General features: G+C 53.8%; 1 long non-coding RNA gene across 1 annotated transcript; it reads right to left on the reverse strand.

Moving 5' to 3' along the window:
• Positions 1-323: 323 nt before the first annotated feature.
• On the reverse strand, positions 324-9,747 carry LOC114233937 (uncharacterized). The gene is made up of 3 exons (XR_003620141.2): positions 9,426-9,747; positions 8,567-8,824; positions 324-702 (listed from the first exon to the last, which is right to left on the reverse strand). It is a non-coding gene; the product is annotated as an uncharacterized LOC114233937 (long non-coding RNA).
• Positions 9,748-14,058: the final 4,311 nt, after the last annotated feature.

Below are 14,058 nucleotides of genomic sequence, written 5' to 3' on the forward strand. Positions count from 1 at the left end.
CTGGGCAATGAGGCCAGAGGAAGCCTTCTAGATCACCTTCAGTGGCTCCCCATCGCCTATGCAGGGCAAGGCCAACTCACCCTGACACTCAAGGCCCTTCACCATCTCGCTCCTTTTCCCCTCACTGCCTTCACTTCCTGCACGTCACAGGCAAAGTTCATTCATTCAAGAACTATGAACTGTGCTACCTACTACATGCTGGGCCCTAGACTGGAAATACAAAAAAGAAAAAGAAAAAGCCTGTTCCTTTTCAGCTTGCTCAGGCTGCCCTAACAAAGTACCACAGACCAGGAGCTTAAACAACAGTAATTTATTGTCTCACAGTTGTGGAGGCTGGAAGTTCAAGATGAGGGTGTCAGTAGGGCTGGTTCCTTCCGAGGGCTGTGAGGGAGGATCTGTGCCAAGCCTCTCCCCAGCTCCCGGTGGTTCCTCGGCTCACGGCAGCATCACCGCAATCTGCACATGGCATTCCCCCAGTGCCTGTGTCTGTCTGTCTTCTAATTTCCCGTCTTCCTAAGGACACCAGTCATATTGGATCAGGTTCAAATGGCCTCACTTTAACATGCTTACCTCTGTAAAGATCCTTTCTCCCAAATGGTCACATCCTGGGGTGCTGGGGGTTAGGACTTCAACATACGAATTTGGCAGGAGACACGAAGCTATGACACTGCACTCGTGGGGCTGATGTCCTGGTAGAGAGAGCTAGACAAGAAACACAAAATCAAGTAACTATATATTAGGACAAGAGGTGACAGGGCAGCAAAATGGAGCAATGTTGGGGGGAGGGAGTAACAGGACGAAGAGGATGCTGTTTGTGCCTGGGCAGTTAGAGAAGACTGCTCGACTGGACTCCCAGTGTCCCCCAAGCAAGCCGCTCATGTCCTTGCCATGTTTTCTCTGTCCGTGATGGATGTTTACCCAGGGAAACTCCTCCTCCAGGAAGCCTTCCCTGACCTGCAGCCCAGGCAGAGAGGGCCTTTCCCACAGCCCTTTGTGCTCTCGGTAACGGCTGTTATGAGCTCTCTTGGTGATATTTCAAGGCTGTGTGTCCATCAAACTATAAGCAACCTGAGAGAAGAGACTGGGCCTCAGCAGTGCTTGGCACATCCCAGCTGCTCAGTAAATGTGTGCTGAAGTGCAAGGTTAGAGGGTGACCCAATCATTCTATGTTTAGTGCAAATAATCAGAAGTTATAATTTAGGGAGTCCTAAATGTCAGACATGATTCTAGGTCTTTCCATTGATTCACCTCGTTTGCCCCTCACAACTCTATGACGTACCATTTTAGTGTTACAGATGAGGAAACCGAAGTTCAGAGGCATTAAGTAATCTGCTTAAGGTCACCCAGCCAAAAACTGGTGGGGGCAGGATCCAAACCTAGGTGTGCCCAACTCTTGGGCCAGGTCTCTTAATTTCAAGACATTCATTCATTCATTCATTCATTCATTCATTTGTTCACTGTGACTTCTACCATATGTAGGTACCCAGGCCAAGTTAACTGGGCCAAGTCCAGAAAGGGGAGGAGAAGGAAAGAGAGAAAGGGAGGGGAGAGGAAGTAGGGAAGGGAGGGGAGGGAGCATTTATTCCTGAGCTTTCCATGCTCAGCCATGGCACAGCTGGCTCACTGTCCCCTTGCCCACTAAGTCCCCTCCTCACCACATCACCCCCCGAAGGTAAATGTAGCCCAACTCTTCCTGTCCCTCCCCAGGAAGACAGCCAGGGACTAAAGACACAGGAGAAGAATCTGTGACAAATCCTCCTGCCGGTCCCTGCACATCACATGCCACACAATGGACCCACAGCTGTTTGCTTTTCTCCACTGTGCTTTCCCGTTACCTGCTCCTACTCCTGCCCCGAGGAGGGAAGCAGCAGACGGCCCTGGCCTGGGGACCCAAGTCCCAGCTGCTCCTACTGGCAGTCTCAAGATGTCAGGGCTGGACACGGTGCTGAGAAACCTCCAAATGTCCAGCTCACCCCCTTACAGTAGGGATACTGAGGCCCAGGGAGGCATAGGGCCTGGACCAATGTCACCCATTGTATCTCATGAATCAGAGGAAAGGCTGTAGAATCATGTCTGGCATTTACTGGACCAAGGTCACTCGGGTCCCTGAAAACCAGCCCTCGTTGTATCTAAAGGTCCCATGTTAGGGCTACTCTAAGGCAATGTCCTCAGAAAGGCTCCTATGAAAATACCCTTTGTGGGTGAAGGCTAGAGACGGGGGACTGCAAAGGGGTGATACTCATAAGCTAGATACTTGGGCTGGGGGAAGCCAGGTTCTAGGGTGGCAGAGAGCACTAGGGAGAGGGGAGCCAGAGCCGGAGCAAGGCTGGGACAACTGGAAATGAATCTCGCTGTCCTCCCCATTTTGTAGTAAAACCCAGATTCCCTGATGCTGCGGGGAGCCCTCCCGACAATCATTCAGCAGAGGCACAGGTCATTTCGGGTGTGTAGTCTGTGCGCCCCCAGGCAAGTTCCTTCCCCTCTCCGGGCCTCAGTTTCCCCATTCATTAAAGGGGAGAGGTGGACTGGATCACTGCCAAGGTTCCCTCCAGCTCTGAGGGGGGTAAGTTTAACATCCTCATTCCAGACCATTCCAGGATGACCACGGGTTGCCCACACTCCAGCCTCAGCCCCCATGAGGCTGTGCTAGCTCTCCTGGAGACACGGACTCTCCCCTTGGGCCATAGGCATTGACAGGGCAGATTCCAGCATGGCCGCACCTGGTCCCGGGTGGATAAATGAGCTCTGGGGCCCGGGAGCACACAGAGCAGACAGCAAGCCTGGAGCCTCCGGCAGCCACCAACCAGGCAGATCTGCAGGATTCCGTTCCAGAAAGCTCCAAGGCCACCACCACTGTGGCCCCTGGGGCCGGAGGCCTGATGAAATTACAGCCGCCATCAATCAGAGGTTTGGCCCTGGGCAGTGGAAAAAGTGTGAGTTTCTGGGCTGGCCTCTCCCTCCCTCGTCTGCCTGTCACTAGCTGGGCGAGTCACTTCACCTCCCCAGCCCTGGTTTGCCCAGCCGGCAAATCACCAGGCCTACCTCAGGGTGCTCACAGTTAGACGCACACTAGGCCAGGCAGCTCAGAAGAGGGACCCAAGAGGCCCCTGCAGCCCAGGGGTCAATGAGTCTTTATTGGGGGGGGGGCGGGGGGGGCACAGTTCCCGGGTTTTATTAAATTGCAATTCCCAGTAGAGAGAGAACTTTCAGAGTGACACCAACAAGGCCTGGGAGCAGTGGACACTGTGCCCACCGTACCAGCAATAACATTAAATGACTAACAGTCCCCAGGTCGGCCCCTTCTGGAAACCCAGCCTGCAGCTGGGACGGGCTGTGCTAATGACAGGAGGAGGGGAGGCGCCCACCTGGCAGTGGGCAGAAGCCCCACCGGCCGGACCCCTCTCCCCACTGTCTCTCCAGCCTTCCTCTCCCTCTGCTTTTGCGCAGCTGTATTTCCGGTCCCTCTTCATCCCTCTTCATCGGCTGCTCTCTGCCAGTCATCGCCCACCCCTGCCTTTGTCTCGGCCTCCAGGGGCGCCCAGCCCGGTTCTCTCCGTCTGTTTCCCGGCTCCCCTCCCCATTCAGACCAGCACCCGCCCTCCGCCCCCGCGCGCCCCGCCTCCAAACCCAGCGAAGCCACATCTGTCCTAACCCAAATCCTGCCAATTAAGCCGCTCCCTCCGCTCCCCGCTCCTTGCGGCAGCTGCTGACGTGGGGAGAGACGAGCGACGGCCACCGCCTACGCGGGTGGGGCGGGCGGGGCGGGGTGGGGAGAGGCGGCGGCCCCCTCCCGGGGCCAGGCCGCTTCCGTCTGTCCACCCACAGCCGGCGAGACGCGCGAGGCCCGCGCGCGGCGGTCCGAACCTTACTCCCACAGGCCTCGCGCTTGGGGTCCCCCACCTGCTCAAAGACCCCCCACCTTCGTCTCCCTGCACCGACCCTCGCGCGCGGATATCCCCGCCTGGGTCCAAGATTCCAAATTGCCCTCCAGGCACCGGCCTGGCGCTCTGGTTCCCCCAGGCAGTTCCGAGACCCCCAGGAAGCTTCTCAGACCGCCCCTCGCACTGGGGGATCCCCTTAGCGCTCCAAGACTCCAAATGGCGCACCTGGCACGCCTCTCCATTCCCTAATTCCGCGACCCTCATCCCGCGCTCCTGGCATCCCCAACTGGACAAGTACTCGCTCCCAGCCCCCTCTGCGCCTCCACCGCGCACTCCCCGCGCCCCCGCGCCCCCGCCCACGCGGCAACCCGCGCTCCCGGCACCCTCCACGCTCTGGGTCCTCGGTCTCCCCGTCCTGAAAGGCGCGGATCCGCCTCCACGAAGGCATAGCGGTGGGAACCGGGAGGGGGCACTTAAGAGCAATTAGCTCGCTCACAACTGGCAGCAATACCTTAATAAATAATAGTCTGAAAAGCATGTAAATAAATATTAGAGCGCATTACGTGGGCTGGAAGCGCGGCCGCCCCTTCCCCCGCTGGTTTGAAATGCGGGGAGATTGGCAAGTGCCTGCGGCCCCCTGGGAGATTCCCTGCGCCCCCGAGGCTGAGCTGGGGGCGTGGAGGGAGAGGCCCGGAGAAGGAGCCTAGGACTCAGTGGTCGGCAAACTCATTAGCCAACAGAGCCAAATATCAACAGTACAACGATTGAAATTTCTTTTGAGAGCCAAATTTTTTAAACTTAAACGTCTTCTAACGCCACTTCTTCAAAATAGACTCGCTCAGGCCGTGGTATTTTGTGGAAGAGCCACACTCAAGGGGCCAAAGAGCCGCATGTGGCTCGCGAGCCACAGTTTGCCGACCACGGGCCGATGTTGAGAGACTCAGAGAAACACAGACAGACGTGGTAGGGAAAGGTTGAAAAAGAGGTGGAGAGGAGGATGGAGAAGGACTAGGCCCTCGGAGGGGAGCTGAACCGGGAGCAAGGACAGGGGAGAGGAGCAGAAGAGGCAGGATCTAATGCCCCGGGGGTTACAGAGTTCCCTCCGGCCTCTCTCATTGCTCCTCAGTCTTCCTTGCTGCCTTCTCCTCAGGCCCCTGGCCCCACCTCGGACTGTGAGCCTTCCCTCACCTGTCCTCACTCACTGGATGACACATCAGTCTGGATGCTTTGAATGTCATCCCTGTGTGGAGGGCCGGCACATACACACTCCAGCCAGCCAGACGGGTCTCCTCTGGACCACAGACTAACACAACTCTTGGAGATCTAAACCCACTTTAACAAATACCTGCCTCCCCACCCACCCCCCCCGCCCGCACCAACACACACACACACACACACACACACACACACACACACACCAAGTCTGCTTCACCCACAGTCTTCCCAGTTCAGCAAGTGGCAGCTTCCTCCTTGCAGTTATTGAAGCCAAAACCCCTGGAGTCATTCCTGCTGCCTCTCTCACACCTCATCACTACCCACCAGCAGTCCTGTCCTCTCTACCTTGAAAATGCGTCTGGAATCCTTCATTCCTCCCGACTCCATGGCCCCACGGCAGCCTACTACACCCCCATCATTTCTCACCTGGATTGTTGCGACAGCTCCTCCTCATGGGGCTCCCTCACCCCAACCCCACCTCCACAGTCTATCGGATTAGGCCACTCCTCGCTGAAATGTTTCCTTCAGAGGAAAAACCAACATCCTTAAAATGGCCCTCCAGGCCCTAGCAATCTACACTCCACCCCTCCTCCCCTTGGGCTGATGTTCTCCTCACTCCTCTCCCCTCCCTCCTTCCCTCTGCTCCAACCATCCTAGCCTCACACTGCTCACACTCGGAGCCTGTTCCCACCTTAGGGTTGTCACACTCACTGTTTCCTCTTTCTGGTACATTCTTTTCCCATAATCATCCTAGTTTTAGCCCATTCCCTCTTTCAAAGGTCTGTTCAAGTGTCCCATTCTCCAAGAGGTCAACCATGGCCATCCTGTTAAAACTGTGGATTTCTCTCACCCCACCCAAAAGAAACTGCTTCATCTTAATCACCCTGCTTTTATTCCTCCGTAGCACTCAGCCCTTCTAATATGCTTTGTCACTTCTCTATTTTGTTCTTTGTCTCTCTCTCTCAAAGAGGAAGTAAGCTCCGTGAAAGCTTGGATTTTGTCCTCCCTGCCCCCAAAGCACCATAGCTCCAGTACCCAGAGCAGTGCCAGGAACATAAAAGAAAATCAAAACTATTAAGGGAAGAGGGGCGGGGAGTTGGTTGGAGGAAAGAGGAATAAGAGGAGGAGAAGGAGAGTCCCAGGAGGAGGGACCAGCATGGGCAGAGGCTGGTGGTGTGGGCAAGCATCACAGGTGGGGAGTACTTGGAAGGGTTGGAGCTTGGAGTGGCCCTGGGCCTGGCATGTGTACTCCACCAGCCTGGTACTCTTACTGAAGGAGCACCGGGTGGGAGATGCAGCAGTCCCATCTCTACCGAGCCCCCCAACCCCATGGCAGGGAGCCCCAGTTTCATCTCAGGCCCCAGCTGGGCATTGGACCCCAGGGCTACAGGCAGTACTGCATGGGTAGGCCCCTGCTAACAGGCACAGTAATTACTGGTTGTATGCGATTAGGGGATAATTATGCTTAATAAGTCCAAAAGTAATTACCATGCAGGCTGCTTGCTGCTTTGGAAAACAGAAGCCCCGGTGAGCAGGAGCCAGGGAATAGAGAAGGAGGAGAGTGGGCACCAAGGACCGTCAGCGGCGCTGGTCCGTCCCTCCAGCCGAAGCCTGAATCCTCTCAGTGCACCCCCACCCAGGCTTGCTCACCTCCAGGGACGAGGAGCTCCCTCTCACACAGGCAGCTCCTCCCCTCATTGGAAGTCTGCACATACAATTGTGGACACAGTGTGGGCTAGTCCTGGCCATACTGGAATAGCCGTATTCCATGTTCTCGCCCTTCACTTTCTGGCTCAACATCTTAGCATGTGCACAGACACAGAACTAAAGTCTCGTTTGTAAAAGGAGCGAAGCGTGTCATATGTATTGCCACTGGCTCTTATCGACTCACATCACTGAGGTGGCGTTTCCCGCTAGTCCCACTACACAGGTGAAGAGACTGAGCCTCCAGGAGGCCAAGCTCATAGGCGTGGTGAATGGCGGAGTCAGAACTCATATTTCAGCCTGTCTGGTGCCAACATCTACACTCCTAACATCTAAGCTTTGTGGCTTCCCCCTAGGGCCACACGAAACCAATCCAATCCATCTTTCCAGAAACGAACCCATGTCCCCTTGAGTTTTTTCTTTTTTTACTCTAGACAGAAGCAGTGGAATCAGGAAGGAATATGCATCCTCAGAATTCCAGAGTGGAGAACAATCACTACTGCTGTAAAAAATAATGGACCGCCAAGCTGCTCCATTAATGGGAAACATATAAAATAACATTTCTTTTCAGTGACAGTGTCAAAATTACAATTTTTTCAGAAAATATCACTGAAAAACAACGACCCATTGGAGAAGTGGGCTAGGATTGGGATACACAAATGCGCCCCAAGGTAGTGGGGTCCTGAACCATCCCTCAGAAGATTTACAAAAGTATGGAGGCCGGGCACTGACGTCAGGAGATCGGATTCAGTGGGTGAGAGGCAACATCGGGGAATCACAGTTGGATGAACTCTCCCCAGGAGATTCGGCCAAGTCTGGACTTGGGGACCACTGCCCAGGCGCCAGGGCATGTTTCAGCACCAGGGACAGGGGCAGAGGCTTTGGCTCTCTCAATGCCTGCTCACTCTGCTTGTGGGGAATTCAGCTCTTTTGCCTTTTTTCGGTGGAAAGAGAAGAGTGGGAACTTCTCACCTCCTCCCTCTGACTGGTTGGGAGGAAGGCTACATTCTTTGTGGCCACTGTGGTTCAAGCTTTGCAGAGCATGAAACGCCAGTGAGGGAGGAGGGGTCTCACATGAGTCTCAAAGATGAACACCCTTCCCTCCCCACAAAATAGACCTCCTGTTTTTACTTCTCCAAGAGGTTGGACAGGTAAGGGAAGTGGAAGAGTCCAGGCCTGGGAGTCCTGCATTAGTCTTGAGTCTCCCCCAGCTAACTATACGGCCTTGGGCAAGCCACTTCTTGGGTCCTGTGGCTGGTAGAGTGAAGCTGGGGTTTGACCCCAGGTTTTGGTGATGACTCAGATAATGCTTTCTCCCTCTACCTCTGTCACCATGGCCTGGAAACGATGAGTAATCCCAAACCGGCATTTCTCCAACTGTGACCCTCAAAAGTGTGACACACTCCTAAGAGACAGGTGTTTAGTGCCTATGAAGCAGGGAGGTGGAGAATTATAGTAAAAATAAGTTCAAGAATTGCAAGGTCACCAAAAGTCAAACAGATATTTTAGCAGTAGGACTTCTGGGCCTTATAGTGGTTATTTCCAAGATGTTACTCAGTGTTTCTCAAACTTCCTTGCATGGAACACCTATAGACATAGCTAACAGTTACATAGCACTTACTACATGCCAAGTGCTGTGCTAAGATCTTTCCATTTTAAGGCATTTAATCTTCATAACAACCTATGAGGTAGGTGGTTATGACAAGACGGTATTATTACCATTTTGCAGAAAGGGAAACTGAGGCACCGAGGAATAAAGCACTTACCCAAGGTCACATGGCTAGTGTGTTCCAGAGCAGGGGTTGGGACCCGGAAGCCGAGCTCTAGAGTCTGTGCTTTAACCACATCCCTGACCTGCATCTCCCACTGTGAGGACCGGAGCTCCTAGGCCACAGTAGGAAACGCCGTCCCTGATGCTCATCCGTGTGGCTCTGGAGAGTTTTAGCAGTAGGTTTTCCTTGTCAATTTTGTTTGCTTTGGGCTGGTGTTTCCATTCCCCGAACAGTGGCAGGCCCAGAGGATGGCTGGGGCCGGGGAGGAGAGAAAGAGCCCAATGTGGTTTGGTTTTTAATCAGCATCTCTATCTATTTTTCTATTTATCAAATGAGATTGGCTTTGCAGATGGGGGACGGGGGGTTGCTGAGGACTCATGTCTGGTCACCTGATGGGGACAGGAGAAAGGAGGGAGGGGAGTGGCTAGAGGAAAGAGGGAAGAAGAGAAGAGGTCAGAGAGGAAGAGAGGGGCTGAGGACAAAGGAGGGGGCGAGAGAGGAGGAAGGAAATAGCAGAGGAGGGGAGGGGAGAGGGACACTGCCAGGAGGAAAGAGGGGAACAGAAAAGGGGCTGAGGAGAGCAGGAAGCTGAAGAAGTCCTCTCCTCCTGCACCCTACTTCCCCTGGACCCCCACTCTTCCTCTTCCTCCTCCTCCGAAGCCCAGCCCAGGAGAGGGCCCTGTCTGGACAGTGCTCGCAGGACACCTGTAGGATTTGAGGCTGGTCCCGCCTGTGAGCCTCAGGACTGCGTCTTGGGAGCCCTCTCTATCCCCAGAACCCCATTCTGGGCCTCGCCCTCTCTCCAGGCACTTCTGTGTCGCTTCCCCCAAATAAACCAATGCCTGTCACCCACCACCGCCGCCACCGGACAAGCTTTCTCTCCAGTGGCTCCTCCGTGCTTAGGCAGCTCAGTCTGCTCCAAGACTCGGCTGTGCCGCTCATCTTTCTGTCTTAAAAAAACAACCTGGACCTTGGATCCTGCTGCTGTCTTCACCGGGAGCATCAGCACCAAATTGGAGCATCGTTGGTGACAGTCCCTGCTCTGGGCCCAACCCTGGGGCTTCCTTGAGGGCATCAGGATGATGTCACCCCATTGGCTTGAGACACAGCAGACTTCAGCCCCATCCAGGTCAAGCCCCACCCCAGCCTGAGGCCTCTCACAGCCCAAGCCTCACTCCCAGAACCTCTGGGAGGAAATCTGGGGCCAATGTTGCCATGGTAACCATGATACCAGCAATTGTTATTCATTGTTCTCGGGGTATGGAATTCTGTGACCTGCAATCAAGATGAGAAGCAGCTCCAGTCGGTGGTGGAAAGAGCACTAGACTGGGAGTCAAGGGGACTGCGTCCGGCCCCAGCAAAGTCACTATCAAGCAGAGTGACTCCAAGTTCCCTGTCTTTCCTGGGACTCAGCTGCCCCGCCTGCCAAATGCATACCTGTGTGATGTGGGGACGGTTGGGTGAGCTGATCCTCCAGTAGCTGGGTGACTACACGAAAGTCCCCTCAATACCTACCCACCAGCGCCTGGGAGAGGCTGAAGACATAGTCCAAAGGGCATCATCAAAATTTCTTGTTTGGGTCTAACTCCCGTGGCCAGGAGTCAGAAACCTGTTAGTCCAAAGGAAGCCACCTCCCTCGTGAGCTTGTCTCCGTCATAAAGAAGCCACCTCCTCGGGGTGGACTGCCAGGAACCTTGGACCTCTTCCCATCTGCCCACCCCCAAGCAGCCCTTCCTTTGGTCCAGTAATTCCCCTTCCAGAAATCTCTGCTCAGGAAGGCGCCTGAAGTTTAGAAAATGCTTGAACACAAAGAAATGCAGCAGGGTTGCTAATAACAGGAAAAACATGGAGTCATCCAAACAAACATAGAGGAATGGCTGAAAAATGGGGGAACCCCTCCCCAACCAGAACATTGTGACAGCCAGTAACAGTAATACTTGCTGCGAGTGTTTACAAGCGCAGGAAACCGCTTATGCGCGAATGTCACGCAGGACAAACAAGGTGGCAACAGGAGTATGCTGTGTGGTTTCTTTTAATGGCATGGAAAAGAATGCTTGTGTTAGGGTAAACTCTGTTTTCTTTCTCGAACTCTATTTCCAAAGTTTCAACAGCTAGCACCTATTATTATACTCTGGAAAGATGAATAAATCATTTTTTAAAGTGGGCCTCGAAGGAGACATAACAGGATTTGACAGTCCTTGACTGACATTTCCAGCCATGGGCTTGACGGCTTCCTCCACCGGTCCATGCAACCGTTTCTAACATGGGGATGGGGATGCTACCCAGGCCAGAGGCTGCTGTGGGGCTGGAATGAGACAAGGTCCCTAGAGCACCTAGCATGGGACCTGGCACGTAGTAGGCGCACAGGAAACACCAGCTATTAGCTGGATTCTGTGTGGCCATCTTCTCAGACCTGGGCTGGCCGAGGTCTCAGCAGCCTTTTTGAAGCGTGGCCTCTGTCTCTCAGCCTGCAGTCTTAACTCTCTCATGCTCTCCCAGCCCTGTCTCCAGCCCCATTTGGAAAGTCTGTCCCCTGCCCATGTCCGTCCAGCCCATACCCATCCCAAGCTACCAGCCACCCTAAATCCTACTCAAGGAGTTGCCCAGAGGATTCAGGATGCCTAGCTGAGTTTGCACACCCCCCTCAGCCTGGGTGCACCACTTCTCAGGCTCCCTCCAGCACCCCGAGCTGGGGTCTGCCCCCGGCCAAGGATTCTTTGACCCCAGTTACTTTAAAATAAATTCTCCAGCCCCAGGGACGGACATAGCATTTTCCTAGCCTTTGCCACTTTCTCTGGCTTCCAGGGAAAGAGACAGTGGGCCTAGGTGGGCCTCTGCACCTGAGCCCAGAGAGGAGCATTTTTCTATGAATCAGCCACCATGCCTGGTGACAGACATGTTTTACCTCTGATAATGCCATCGTTTTGGCACCTAACAGGCAGGGAGAGACGGAGCAGAGCAGGCAAGAGAATAATGAATATTTTGCCGGGCAACTGAGTGGCAGGCAGAGAGGAGCAGGCAGGGGAGAGGGGACAGGCTCTGGGTGTCAGCCCTGTGGGTGGAGGGAAGAAGGGCCCCCTAGGGACACAGCCTGACACCCATCCTCCCTCTCTGCCTTTTCCCTCACATTTATTTTTCCCTACTGTTTTCTTCCCTCCTACCCTTCCTTCCCCTTTTCCTTCACTTTTCCCCCTCCTCCCTTCTTTCCATCATTCCTCCTTTTGCTCATTAACTCATTCCTATTTTAAATTCTTCTTCCATCTATTTGTTTAAGCGATATCCCCTTTGCTCTTGCTCTGTACTAAGCCCTGTGCTGGGCACAACGTAGATCCTTGAGCACACACTTTGCTCCAAAAACCCATCACTCTTAGCATGATGGGGGCCTAAGGAACCAGGATTGACCGGCACTCTGGGGATTCTGGGAAGGCTTCCCTGAGGAGGTGCCCACCATGCAGAAGGATGAGGCCTTGTCCAAGGGGTGAGGCAGCGTAAGGCATCAGGGCAGAGAATTGTGTCGTGGGGGAGGAAGCAGCCAGGAGTGGCCGGAGGAAGGGAGGGGCCAGGTGGTGAGATGATGCCTCTGCGTGACTTATGGTGGCCAGACACTTTGATCAGCACTCTCCCTTGTACACATAGGGAAACTGAGGCTCAGAGCGTTCCATGACTGTCTAACATCACACAGCCAGTCAGTGGTTGAGCTGGGACGTGAATCCAGACCTGGGTGGTTCTAAAGACCATGATCTTGCCCCTTAACCATGATAAACCTCAGCACAGCAGGTCTCAGAGGTGCAGACACCTCGACAGGTGATTGCTGAAGCCCACTCCTGCAGCCTCAGGGCACACGGGTGCTTCTCTGCTGCCCCCCGAGGCAAGGCGCCTGTCTGTGGGCAGGAGGCCTCGCGCTGCCGTGTGCCACTGGGTCCTTTAGGCTGCTCTGTGCTAATTATGTGGCCAGTCTCCCTCGGAGAGCTGTGAAGACCCCCGTGGTCAGGAAGCGCGCTTGTTCCTGTGTCCCTGGTAATGGCAGGTGTGGTTTCCTATGTGCCGATGGACACTCATTAAATGTCTGCTGACAGGAGTTTAAAAATCTGACTGCACAACCTGCTGGCTCTGTGATGGGCAAGTTTCTTAGTCTCTCTAGCTTCAGTTTTCTCATCTGCAAGATGAGAATAAAAAATGTACCTACCTGTAGGGTCATGTTGAGGATTAAATAAAGTTATGCACATGAAACACTTAGCTCTATGTCTATAACAGATAAAGCTCTTCCAATGTTAACAGTATTATTAATTATGGTAGTGGTGGTGGTGGCTGTGTGGATGGCACTGTGATCATGGCAAAATTGGTGATACTGGTGGTGATGGTTATGGTGACTGTGGAGATGGTGGTGGTGGTGATGGTTGTTATGGTGGTGGTGGTGATGGTTGTTATTAAGGTGATGTTGGTTTTGATGGTGGTGGTGGTGGTGGTGGTGGTGATGGCGATGGTGGCAGTGATGATTATGGTGGGATGGTATGATAATGGTGGTGATGGTGGTGGTGGTGGTGGTGGTGGTGGTGATGGTGGTGGTGGCAGTGTTAGTGATGAAGATAATGGTGATGTGATGGTGATAACAGCCCTGCCCAGGTCAGCTCCAGTTAACCCAGAATCAGCTTCCCCACTGGCCCTCGGAGCCCAGCTAATCCTGGGCAAAGCAGGCACTTGGAACCCTGACAAGGGATTTTGGCCTCAAATGCTGCCATCGAGTTGGAAGCAGAAAGCACACACCCACATGCAATAGGAGTTGAGTTTTCCATATGGCATGTTCTGCCAGCAAAAGGTGAAGGTGATAATTTTGAAAGGAATGTTTGTGCACTTGAGTGGCTGAACAGCCATTTAAGACACTGCTCAGCAGGGAAGGTTAGGCACGTGGGCAGTGAGAAATATGTATCCATTACACCCAGGAGGGCGGCTGATACGTGTGGGGCTCAGAGGCTGGGATCCTCTGGCTTGAAGAAATCAGCCACAAACCTTTTTAAAAAATATATATTTTATTGATTTTTTTACAGAGAAAAAGGGAGAGGGAAAGAGAGTTAGAAATATCGATGAGAGAGAAACATGGATCAGCTGCCTCCTGCACACCTCCTACTGGGGATGTGCCCGCAACCAAGGTACATGCCCTGGACCGGAATCGAACCTGGGACCCTTCAGTTGGCAGACCGATGCTCTATCCACTGAGCCAAACCAGTCAGGGCCAGCCCCAAACCTTTGTTGAGCACCTACTGTGTGCAGGCCTGGCTCTGGGAAGGGCACAACTGTGCGTGAAACCCAGCTGTTACCTTGAAAAGCTAGGTGCAGAGAAGGGAAGCAAAATGCATGGAGTAAAGGCACTGGTCTCTGTCCTTCGTTCAGCAAAGGCCCACTAAGCACCTTGTAGGTATCAGGCCTGCGGGAGATACTGGAAACACTCAATTAGAAGAAAGGCTCTGTCCTCCAGGAGCTCCCAGCCT

Source organism: Eptesicus fuscus, chromosome 9 (assembly GCF_027574615.1).
Source record: "Eptesicus fuscus isolate TK198812 chromosome 9, DD_ASM_mEF_20220401, whole genome shotgun sequence".
In the NCBI taxonomy this organism is placed as follows: Eukaryota; Metazoa; Chordata; class Mammalia; order Chiroptera; family Vespertilionidae; genus Eptesicus; species Eptesicus fuscus.